The following is a 13,382-nucleotide window of genomic DNA, read 5'->3' as shown; positions in this document are numbered from 1 at the left end:
TTCAGGTTCAAAACGATCTTTATCTTCTTCTTTCTTGCAGTCATAATATACTCTACAACTTGTGCTCCATGTGATTCTGATATATCGGCAAAATCAAACATGTATTGTGTTAAATAATTATGTTAAAATAATTATGTTAAAATAATGATATCGAACGTATATTTTGGAAATGTTGTAGAATGAATTATGCATTTTATTATGCACTTCATTGTGCACTTCAATTTCAAACAGTGTAATAAGTGTTTGTATTCTACTCGCAATTTCAAACGTAGATGCTAATATGCTTATTACGTTTGCCGATATTAACCGATATCATTTTAAAGAAAATTTTATCAAGTAGTAATAACAAACTTTTTAGTAGAATGGTGATTGATTGCTGTCGTAAATGAATCTGGGAATAATATTTCCTCGTGCATATTTATATGAATCGAAAGACGCGATTATGTAAATTTATTTACCGAATAGATGTTGCACAAAAAAATATAAGTTACATCAGTTTATTCCTCTGAGATAGTAGTCGAATCTATGCCACGCAAAACATTATCCTTGTCTTATTTTTCGTGGTCTGCAGAATAGTTAAATATATACACATTATGTAAATTGGAAAATTCAAGATTACATAAAACTTCTCAAAACACAAGGTTATCAGCGCATCAATATGACTCTGTTATTTAATATTAAAATAGAGTTTCATGCAATATCATATTTATCGTGCGATTTGCAAAATAATCTAATAAAATAACATTTCAAATAATATATGTTGCTGTTGTTATGATTTATATACGTCACTGATTAGTTTTAATTAGTTTTATCTTTCATGTAATTGAAAGTATATACTGACTTGCTCAAATTGACTCGTTTAAATTGATAATGGTCTAAAACAAATATTAATAATAATTCAAATATCGCTTTATGAACTTTTTTAACAATTAAAATTGCTAAAATTGATTTTTTTTTTAATAGAATACATTAATTGATTAGGACATATAAAAAGAGGTCATTGGGAAAGAGAAAGGGGGAAGTATTTTTGCGGAAATTTACAAAGTACAAAAACTCTATTTTAAGGGTAGGTGGTGGGGTTGACTTGAAAACCAAATTTCCGCGATTGAAGTTCTTTTGTTTGAATTTTTCGATATTTATCTATGCACGGCTTTGTAAACGTAACAAAGAAATGCAACTTTTGTTTAAACATTTTTTCGATATCTCTCTCACCGTTCGATAGTTATTTCGCAAAAAAAAAACACTTTTTTTCAAGAGTTGATCTCACTCTCTCAAACTGTAATATAGCACGAATAAAAAAAATAATTTTGCGTTACGGATGGACTGCTTTACTTGCACACAATGTCTTAGAATTTTCTGAATTTATGGGTCACCTAATCTTCCTTGTAAATGATAAATCGCTCATCGTCGAAATCAGGAATTACCTTTACAAATGCCGCGTTCCTTTTTTTCACTCTTTTCTTTTCTTTTCTTTTGCTCTTCCTCTCTTTCTCCCTCTCTCTTCGTTGGTTATGTCTACTTTCGTTTCTATATTCATCCGCAACAAATAAATTAAAAGGAACGATAAAAACACTTTGCAAAGTGATGAATTGTAACCCTGAAGAACCGGGTAATTAATCAGGTCAAATAGTAATCCCGCATTTCTTCCTCTTTCTCTTTATTGCCGACTAAGTATATTTAGAGAAAGACAGAGAGAGAGAGAGAGAGAGAGAGAGAGAGAGAGAGAGAGAGAGAGAGAAAGGAAGAGAGAGAGAGAAAGAGAAACAGTAGAAGAACAGGAGGAAAGAGAGAATTGACGAGAACGCGTTTTGCGAATTAACAAATTTCCATTTTTCGATGTCGGGTATTAGCTTTGTAGTTGTTGCATTTTTCTCCTTTGTTCTCCCCGCTCCTAATTAAATATATGTAAAAGAGCCAACGCACAATGGGATGACATATAACAAATCACGGACATAGCAAATTTCACTCCTATATAATGAAAATACAATGTTTCTATATATAATTTTAAAGAAAATACATTAATATCATGATATTTCTATGCAAGTTAGGTTATTTTATAGTTTCATAAAGTTGTTAAACAATAATTGAGACATTAAGGCTGACATTTGATAAATATATGTTTACCTTTCTAAGATGTACCACTTGGAAAATGTAATATTTTATTTATTCCTCTTTATGCGTGTGCCAGTATGTAAATAAATTTATTTTATATATTAATTTATATATTAATATAATATTATATATTATATATTATATTTCTTTATTTATTTTTTATTTTATATATTTTATTTATTTTATTTTATTTTATTTATTTATTTTTTTTAATTCTTAAAAACCATCCCTGTGGAACTATAACATAACTATTACATAGCCATCATTATATCACGGAAAATCCATCTTTTTATTAGAAAAGCAAATAGCTATATGAATTTTCATTATATGGAAATGATATCTGCTATATTTGCAACCTGCAATTTTTTATCCACTATAGTCTTTTTTATTATAATAAGAGAAATTTTCACGTTTTCCCAGTGTACATTGTACATTGAACCGTACAATTTTTGATGAACTATGTTTCATGTAATTTCCTATTCTATTTCTTAACGAAATTTTGTGCTTTATGCACTTTGCCATCAAATTTTTAGTTTTTAATCTAAACATATATAGCGACTTTCGCTCAGAAAATTTTATATATTTTGCGAAGTAGTATCTAGCGGCATGTGACATCTTCACAAACGTGTAGTATAAGGTTTACTGAATATGATACAATTTTGCAGATTGCAAGCATTTTTAATCATTTTTCTATGACTTAAAAATAAATTTTATAACACGTTTTCCTCACAAATAACATATTGTTCCGGAGAACATTTAAGAAATACGATAAAACTGACTTTGATATCATTTTTGTTTATTTAAAATATAGCGTAGAAAAAAACGTGCATTGGATTATCCATGTTAACTTGAAACATTACGTCGCAGAAATTACATATATTAGAATGATCTATATTTTGGTACATTTAAAGAAATTACGCGAATATGTAAAATGAATGACGTTATATCAGTAATCTGCGACTAATTTACTATTAAAATTTATGAACAAAAGTAAACATTTCGACAATTCTATTTTTGGGTCTATGTCCGCTATTTCTTAGGCTTCGATCCACTGTGCGACGTGAACATACTTCGCAGAATGATGAATTCGTAATCCTCGGAATGAGATACCAATTTGATAATTGCGCTAAATTCTTTCTTTGTTGTTACTTGCTCGGGCATCAGCATGAATTAAAAATAATTGATGGGAGCGCTTTTTGCAAGATGATGAATTTTTTATTTTCGGAATTATAGAAACTGCCTTTACACAAATGTAAAATTTCTCCGCCTATTCTCTCTTTCATTTCTATTCTCTTTAATTTTATTACTATTATTAAACTGCATTGAAGAGAGAAATATAATAAGAGCACTTTCGTGTACGAAATGATAAATGTTTTATGCGAGAAATTAGGGGGAATTAGCTTTATAAATTGTTAAAGTTCTCTTCCCTCTTCTCTGTTGCCATCCTACTCGCCTTAATTGGGAATTGAGAAAGATGAATTCTTTCTCATTTCGGATTCTCTATCGCCGCGAATTTTTGTCTTATCACATACCGTGCAACGTAACGTAGTTATACATTGTGAAGTCGTGCCAGTGCATGTTAAAAGATCAGAAACAGGCTAAATGAAATTGTGTTCGAAGTTATCTCAAACGTTTTTGACCCAATTTAAAGGAAAACATTGCGAAAGGAAATCGACCACCGTTGAAAACTCAACAATTAGAATGGAGCTCGTGAATATATTATATACAAGGTGTCCCATTTTAAAGAACGCACCTCGATAATTTTTCAACAAAGCATTTTCAGCAAAAATGTTTCGGACAAAAGTTGTATGATTTCAAGGAGAACATAAAACAACTATACTATTTTATTTACAAATGGCACCACTTTCGAGATATTCATCGATCATTACTTTTCTTAAATGGAAACACCAATTTTTTATTAAACCGTCTTTTTCTACGAATTAATTTAAATGACTTTTGTCTGAAATACTTTTTTATTTGCCTAATATTTTTTGAGATATTTCAGGAAAACTTGATAACTTTTTTAATATTTAACTCATGATTTCTCGCTATTTGTCGGAAGGAAAAGTCGTACTAGACTTTTCTGCTTTATTTAATCTCTAGAATATATTGTTATATATACGAGGGCGGTCCGATAAGTACTTAGCCTCACCGCCCGATGGCGCCACTATCGCAAGAGAAATTTACTATCGTGTAATACATTCTCGTAGACGGCTACTGTCGAAATTTCAGCCGAATCGGACTCGTAGTTTTGTTTTGACCGCGTGTGGAAGCGAGCGTGTCCGCGGATTTTAGAAAAATGGAAAAAGAGCAATATCGGTCGGTGATTCGATTCTTGTTTTTGGAAGGGAAATCGCGCAGCGAAATCAAAGAGCGCTTGGATGCTGTATACGGTGACTCTTCTCCTTCGATGACGACCATCAAAAATTGGTTTAACGAGTTTCAACGTGGTCGCACGTCGGTTTTTGATGAGCCACGCCCAGGTGCCCCGAAAACGGCTACCACGGAGGATAACATGACAAAAATCCACGATCTCGTATTGGCAGACCGCCGATTGAAGGTGCGCGAGATAGCTGAGACAGTAGGCATCTCAAAAGACCGCGTGGGTCATATCCTGCATGAAATTTTGGGCATGAGAAAGCTGTCGGCGCGATGTGTGCCGTGTTTGCTCACTCCGGACAACAAGCGCAACCGTGAGACCACTTCAGAGCAGTGTTTGACGCTGTTTAATCCGAAGAAGTTTCTGCGTCGTTTCGTGACCGTCGACGAAACATGGATCCACTGGTACACACCAGAGACCAAGGAACAGTCGAAACAGTGGACTTCACCCGGCGAACGTGCTCCGAAGAAGGCGAAGACTGTCCTATCGGCCGGAAAGGTGATGGCCACCGTTTTCTGGGATTCACGAGGTGTGATCTATATCGACTACCTGGAGAAGGGCAAAACGGTCACAGGGCTGTACTATGCCAAATTATTGGACCGATTCGACGCCGAATTGTAGAAAAAACGGCCCCATTTGGCGAAGAAAAAAGTGGTCTTCCACCATGACAACGCACCGGCTCACACCTCCGCCCTCGCCATGGTCAAGTTGGTCGAATTGGGCTACGAACTGCTGCCCCATCCACCGTATTCTCCAGATTTAAGCCTGTGCGACTTCTTTTTGTTTCCAAACTTGAAAAAGTCACTCGCCGGGCAGAAATTTGAATCGAATGAGGAGGTCATCGCCGCCACGGAGGCCTACTTTGCAGACCTCGAGAAAAGGTATTTTTCAGACGGGTTAAAGAAGTTGGAGCATCGCTGGGTCAAGTGTATCGAGCTAAAAGGAGACTATGTTGAGAAATAAATCGCCACTTTTCCAAAATTTTCGTTTTTCTTTTGTAGGCTAAGTACTTATCGGACCACCCTCGTATATATATTGTTATATATATATAGTTATATATAGAATATATTATTATGACTTTTGATAGTTAATTTGATGATTTTGAAATTTCTAAAAGTCGATAAGTCAACAAAAGTTAGGGCACTATTGTAACAATATATTCTTGAGATCAAATAGAGTAAACAAATGTAGTATTATTTTTTCTTCCGACAAATAATTAGCGAGATATTGTAAGTTAAATATTGAATAAGTTACCAAGTTTTCCTTAAATATCTCAAAAAATATTAGGCAAATAAAAATGTCTCAGACGAAAGTTGTTCAAATTAATTGATAGAAAAGATAATATAATAAAAAATTCGGGTTTTCATTTAAGAAAAGTAATGATCAGTAAATATCTCGAAAGTGGTGCTGTTTGTAAACAAATCAATATACTATAGTTGTTTTATACACAGTCTGTCCTAGATACGATGAGACTGGTTCCATCAAAGTTCTTAGCGCGATATCTATGAGTGAATGATGGTAGGTGAATGTTCTACCCTTCATCTACTTAACCTCAAAATTTGAGCGAATTCGGTTGATATTTCACTGTGGTTTGACATTTTATGTAAAGTCACTTTGTGTATGTCGCTCGAAAAACCAACTTTTAAATTGAGTAAAAGTGGTGCAGAAACGTACGAAACGCTAAAAAATATGTACGGGGATAAATGCATGTCCCATGCACAGGTTTTCCGTTGGTTTGGCCGATTCTGTGACGGTCGTGAGGACCTTGCAGATGATGACCGAGCACCGCCGCCAAAAACCATTCGCAATGAAGAAACCATCGAAAAAATCAAAGAAATTCTTCGAAGCGACCGCTGTGTGTCTGCCCATATATTATCTGGGAGTTCTACAACAATTGTGGACCAGAATTCGATGAGTTCGACCGAAATATCGAGAGCCAGGCAATTGGTTTTTGTTGCACGATAATGCACCATCGCACAAAGACATCATGGTACGTGAATTCTTGACCAAAAAAGGCATCATTGTTATCGATTATCCACCGTATTCACCTGATTTGGCTCCGTGCGACTTCTGGCTATTTCCCAAACTGAAATTGGCGATGAAAGGAAATCGTTTCGATACCATCCCGGTCATTCAAAAGACTTCGACCGCCATACTAAAAGCCATTCCAGCCGATGAGTATATAAAATGTTTCGAAAAATTTGTTGAACGTTTCCAGCGCTGTATTGACTCAGAAGGAGACTATTTTGAATAAACAAGAATAAAAAATCAAAATAATAAACGCTTTGTATTTTTCTTAGACCAGTCTCATTGGATCTGGGACAGACTGTGTATTCTTCTTGAAACCATATAATTTTTGTTTAAAACGTTTTTCTCCAAAATGCTTAGTTTTTGAAAGAAAAGGGGTGTACGGGTGGTCTCAGACACCCAGTACTTATATCTTTCATTCTGCTCATGATGCACTAATGATCCGACTGAGAGAGAAAGAGAGAGAGAGAGAGAGATATTCGAGAAAAAATAATTATATGTACTTATATAAGGTGCTAAATTTCAAATGTTACAGGTCAAATATTTCGAAAATTAAATGATATCGAAATCCGTTTTTTTTTTTAGGTTATATTGTTTCGAAAGGGATACATTTTTATTTAAAATTTGATTTTGAGTGGAGGCGTCAAGGTAAAAAGGATGTTTATAACTCTTGTCATAACAAATTCAATGGCCACATACTCAAGATGACTAGAGATCGAAAGACGGAAAAATTTTAGCAGCTTCTTTAGCATTTTATCTACCTACTCCCCATAAATTAAGAATATATCGCGGTATTTCTCACTGATATAACGCATCATAACTCGAATGAAGAAACGAAAGGAAATGGAAACATAACTTGTTCTAATGATTATATTAGTCACACTCATATTTGATATCAATAACTGACTTGGTTTAAATAATACGCATTCCTACATTTTTTTACGTATGTTTAGTTTATCTATTACGTATCTGTCTCCTGAAAAGTGTTCACAGCTTTTGCATCGTCAACATCAACATCCATTCCATATCCACTTATACCAAGCTTTAACGCAGGAAAATCATGACAAACGCCGGTATGAATAGAATAAACATTGATTTTATCAAGATGTATTAATAAAATTTTCTAAGTCCATTTCCATTATTTGACCTTTTTTTCCATTATTTGACCTTTAATCATCTTAAGTATGTGGTCATTGAATTCGTCATAATAAGAGCTACAAACGTAAGTATTTAAAAACTTATAGTCCTATTTAAAAAAATAATTTTACTTATCTTAATTCTTATTTTAACGCTTCCATTTCCAAAATCAACTTTTTTATTAAAATATGTCCCTTTCCAAAAAATCAACTTAAAAAAGCGGACCTCTATATCATTTAGTTTTCGAGATACTTGATCTGTTACGTTTGAAATTTAGCATCCAGTTTATAAACTTTGTCTCTATACGGCCATATATAATCATGCGTAGTCATACATGTCCATACGAAAAAGAATATTCAATATACCTCATAAAGATAACTTCATTCTAATATACCGTTGAAATTTTGGTCAAGCGCATCGTACCTAAATATTTGTACATTGCGACTATTAATTATTAATCAACGCTCATGAGATACAAATATTTAGGTATAATATGCCTGAATTTCAAAGTCACTGCTTGGAACGAGACTACGTTTATAAAACTTGCATACAAATGCAATTAAAATAACCGCTTGTGTTTGTGGCAGCCCGTGAAGTTTCATTGAATGAAATCAACTTTTTCTTTTCTTCATTCAACGACGTGTTTGCTCCATGTGGGGATAATGCAATTACGAGTACACATGATTATACAGGGTGTCCGGGACTTTTTGGAAACGAAACATTGTGAAGATTAATCAAATCAAACTGAGAAGAAAAGTCAAGTACCATTTTGCAAAAATCGCAATAATTATTGCGATATATATGGTTGAAAATGATCACATCTAGGTACTCTTTTAATTGATAACTTGAAAATTTGCGTACTTATCTGCAAAATGGTAAAGGGCTTTTTTGTTCAGAATGACCTAATCTACAAAAATATGACGACTATTGTGCCTAGCGACAAGATTCAAGACAAGCATTCAAGATTCAAGGTTCAAAGTTCAATATATTCATATCACTAGACACGATAGCCAACATTTAATTGTAGATTAGGGCATACTGAACAAAAAAGTCCTTTATTATTTGGCAAATAAGTACGAAAAAGTCAAGTTACCGATTAAAAGAGCCTCTAGATGTGGTCATTTTCAATCATTAATCACTTAATAACTACTGCGATTTTTGCAAAATGGTACTTGACTTTTTTTTTATTTGATTAATCTTCACAATTTTTCATTTCTAAAAGGTTCCCGACATCCTATATATACATGACCATATAGAGATGAAATTCATATGCAGATCGTATACAATTATATATAATATTAGGCAACCAAAAAAATTCTGTCGCTCGCGTTAGCATCGCGTAAACCCTTAAAGTGATATTTCAATCCTTCAAAATGTCTGTGCCTAATAGTGCGTGCATGTTTGCTTTACGAATGGGGCTAACTCTGCCGAGGCTTCTAGAAAGATTTATAGTGCATTTGGAGAAGATGCAGTAACATCAAGAATGGCTGCTCAGGAATGGCTTAAAAAATTTGCTCCAAGAGATGAATATTTAGAAAACGAAGCTAGATCGGGAAGAATCTATCATTAAATTTGGATGATTGATGAATTAAAGACAATAATTAAAATGAATTCAAATTTGACGTGTCAGATGCTTGCTAAAGAGTTTCAAGTAGGTGATTAAACAATCAGACTTCATTTAAAATTCATTTAAAATGGTTTAAAAATTATTTTAAATAAAAAATACAAGCATTTTTATTTACACTTCAGGAAACGACAGTACTTTTTTTATCACATGATTTTATACAATTATGTACATAATATTATATTATTATGTACATGTATATAATCCTTTCTGCGGGCGCTCGAGTGCCTTTCGGCACGAATTCGCGCTAGTGAATACGCAAGCAAGTCAAGATCAAGGAGCGAGTCCGCAGTATTGCGGGGCCGATCGAATCCATCAAATACAGCGGGATCGCGCACGGACTCCGCCGCGGACAGCCCGGCGTAGCTCGTTTCTCCAATTGACTCTCGGATCTAACGTCTCAATTTGTCTTCTCCGCGCTATTGTCCGCGATAGAAATACATTTGTCAACGGCGCCGTTTCAGACGCGCCCGTTAATCGAACGAGTAATCCCAGTCGATTGAGCCGAGGGCTCGCGCTCCCGTGTTCGGTTTAACGAAGGGCTCGCGGGGATAGACAGCTTCTGAGAGACAGACAGACAGACAGAGAGAGACAGAGAGAGAGAGAGAGAGAGAGAGAGAGAGAGAGAGAGAGAGAGAACGCACTCGAGGCACCCTTCGGTCGCGGCCGACACTCGATAATTCAACGAGAGGCCGATATGCCGTATTCTTACTTGAAAATCAATACGGAACTGGCGTACTTTCGTCGTCATCGCGGCGCACAGTGTAAAGCACGTATCTGCACTTTTTTATCGGCCAATTGGGGCAGGAAGCACATCCGTTGGTCGGCCACAGTCCGTAAAACACCGCGACGGTAAGTAGGCGGGTAGCGAGCAGTAGCAACTCGCAGAGTCAATGTAACTCACCGGAAGTACTAGTCGGAGCGATGCTTTCCCCGTCCCCCCTCCCCCCTCCCTGTCGCTTTCTCATTCTCTCGCTGTCGCTCTCTCAACCATTCTTCGCTGCCTCTTGCACGAAGTTTCCTCCAGCCGCTTCTTTCCTTCCTTCGCGCTGGCAAACGATCAAGCCGTTGAGGTCCGCCCTGTTAAAGCACGAGAGGATCCTTTATTGGAAATACCTAATTGGCGAGAAGGACGGAATGATAAAGGGAGCGTGTGGGGCAATGGTCGGGGTATCTCGTGGACTACTACCGTCGGTCGAGTACCTCGAGTATGTGCTGTAGTATCTGAGTACGTATGAAGTGCGAAGATTCTGGATGCCTTACGTCGATCACAGCCCCGCGCGTCCCGCAAACCTTGGAGCGGCCCAAATGCTGCGAATTTCAGCGGATCAGCGATGGATAGACACGTCCGTCTGGGATTCCAGGTCGCGCGCGAGCGCGCTTAAGCTCCAAACGCGCAAAATTACTCGATCAGGAGGGGTCCTTATCGCGCTGCGCGATTCTTCTCTCACGTCTGATACTTCATTTAACGAATTGAGAGCAAGATTTAATAGAGATCGTCTGTCGTCAAAGAGCTGCAAGATTAACCTCCGGGTCTTAATCCTCAAGATCCTCGGGATTCTCGTAAAGAGCTGTTAGCTTAATAAGCTGGATCTCTCGAAGCGGCCTTAAGTGGATTAAAATGAAGAAAAAGAAATACCGACGGCGCTTTTCCGCAAATATCGTTATACGGAGTACGGAAATCAGCTCGCGCGGGCGCGAGCGCATTATTTCTCGCGGCTGCACGATCATGAGTACGGCGCGCGAGAGATGTGTTTCTCGCGAAAATTTGACGCCATTAATAAAACGCTCGTGGAGATCGCGTCGCGAGATACTTCCACTTACCTCTTTCCCAGCAACCGGCCGGGCCGCACCTCTGAAATGCAGAAGCGTTATTTTGCGAATCGCTAAGCCGTCGTTCAAGCTTGAATTTCATTCTCATTTTATCTTTATTAATTAATTAATCAATTAGTTATTTAATTAATTGCTTATATAATACAACGCGTCGACTTACCCTATACGTATAACAATACATGGCTAACAATGTGATAATTATTAAAGTAACATTCACGATACGATCAGTAATTTACACGTATACGAGTTACTCTGCATTGTTATTGTATTGTATGAAATATTGTTAGAACGAAATATTCATAATGACTTAATAAGAGATGACAACGCGCGTGGAAATGTGAATAATAAGATATTAATTAATAAATAAGATATTATTGTTCTCTCGATAAGAATTCGAAACGTCAGAGCCCTGAAGCGGAGAAACTCGAAGAAATTACTGCGCAAAGATCCAAGAATTCAAGAATGCAAACAATACGTCCGCAAACTGATGGTCGATTCGCAGCATGGAAAGCCTTTGCGGATTAGAGATGTCGTGAGATTTTGGTAAATTCATCGATCGAATTATCCTCAACGACTGCACGCATCGCGTGAGACCAGCGCGGTTCTTTATTGAATAAAGGCAGCGTTAAAAAAAACTCGTCCTTAACCCTTCCAAGTTCAGATGATCTTTAACAGCAAACATCTTTCCTCCTAATTAATAATTATATATTTCTACAGGGACATATCTTTCTAATACAATAATCATGTAATACAGTATACAATAGAATATATATATATATATATTCTATTAAAATTTAGCACCCTGTATATATATATATATATATATATATACAGGGTGCTAAATTTTAAACGTAACAGATAAAAAATCTCGAAAACTATGAACGATATTAAAAAAAGCTAAAACACGTATTGCGTGATTTCGAAGGAAAGAGAATGGCATTATCAATTTTTTATTTGGAGGGAATTTTCAAGGTCAGTTGAAGGTCAACTTAATTTTTTTAATAGAAAGCCTATTGCATAGTCCTTAATTTTTTATTGTATCTACTTTTTCTACCAATTAATTTGAGCAACTTTTGTCTGAAACATTTTTTTATTTGGCTAATATTTTTTGAAATATTTAAGGAAAACTTGACAACTTTTCCAACATTTAATTTACGATATCTCGGTACGATAACAATTCGTCGAAAGAAAAAATAGTATTAGACTTTTTTACTTTATTTACTATCAAGAATATATTACTATAATAGTGCCCTAACTTTAACTTACCGACCTTTGGAAATTCCAAAATTATTAAATTAACAAAAGTTAAGGCACTATTATAGTAATATATTCTTGATAGTAAATAAAATAAAAAAGTCTAATACTATTTTTTCTTTCGACGAGTAGTTAGCGAAATATCGTAAGTTAAATGTTGAAAACGTTACCAAGTTTTCCTTAAATATTTCAAAAAATATTAGGCATATAAAAAATGTTTTAGACAAAAGTTGTTAAAATTAATTGGTAGAAAAAGAAGATATAATAAAAAATTGGGCTTTCTATTTTAAAAAATTAAGTTGACCTTCAACTAACCTTGAAAATGCCCTCCAAATAAAAAACTGATAATGCCATTCTCTTTCCCCTTCGAAATCATGGAACACATGTTTTAGCTTTTTTTAATATCTTTCATAGTTTTCGAGACTTTTTACCTGTTACGTTTGGAATTTAGCACCCTGTATATATATGTGAGACGTAATAAATATAACATACAATACTTGCCAAAGTATACTTGCCAAGAACATGTAATACAACACGTTCTATATTTACATAATTGCACATAATGCAACGTCGTATTGTTTACAATATTTATATCGTTACTTAGCGCGTGGCCATAGGAAATTAATCGAAATAATTCTACAACTTGAAAATTTTAACGATACCTCGAGACATCAGCGAGCTTGAAAGGGTTAATGATCCTTATCCCTTAAGTTGCTTTCACATTAATATATAATTACAGGCACAGGGGCTATCCGTAACCCGTGAGCACGCTGACGAAGCACATTTTGATCTTGGAAAGCCCGTGGCCGAGATCGATTTGCCGCCGGGAAAGGCGAATTACTCCCTAAGGGTTAATGAACGGTTCATTAATGACGCATTAGGATGCAACCGGTCTTGCGAAAATTCCAAACAACATGATTAATTTAATGAATCTTTTCCCGTTACACTCGCCTCGGCTACACACGCGTTTGAAATATGTAAAGTCGATATGTGCGTTGCGCTTCTCTTCTTGTT

This window comes from Harpegnathos saltator, unplaced genomic scaffold, assembly GCF_003227715.2.
Source record: "Harpegnathos saltator strain DR-91 unplaced genomic scaffold, Hsal_v8.6 scaffold832, whole genome shotgun sequence".
Taxonomy (NCBI): domain Eukaryota; kingdom Metazoa; phylum Arthropoda; class Insecta; order Hymenoptera; family Formicidae; genus Harpegnathos; species Harpegnathos saltator.
The sequence above is the reverse complement of the archived record's forward strand: the minus strand, read 5'-3'. Positions refer to the sequence as shown.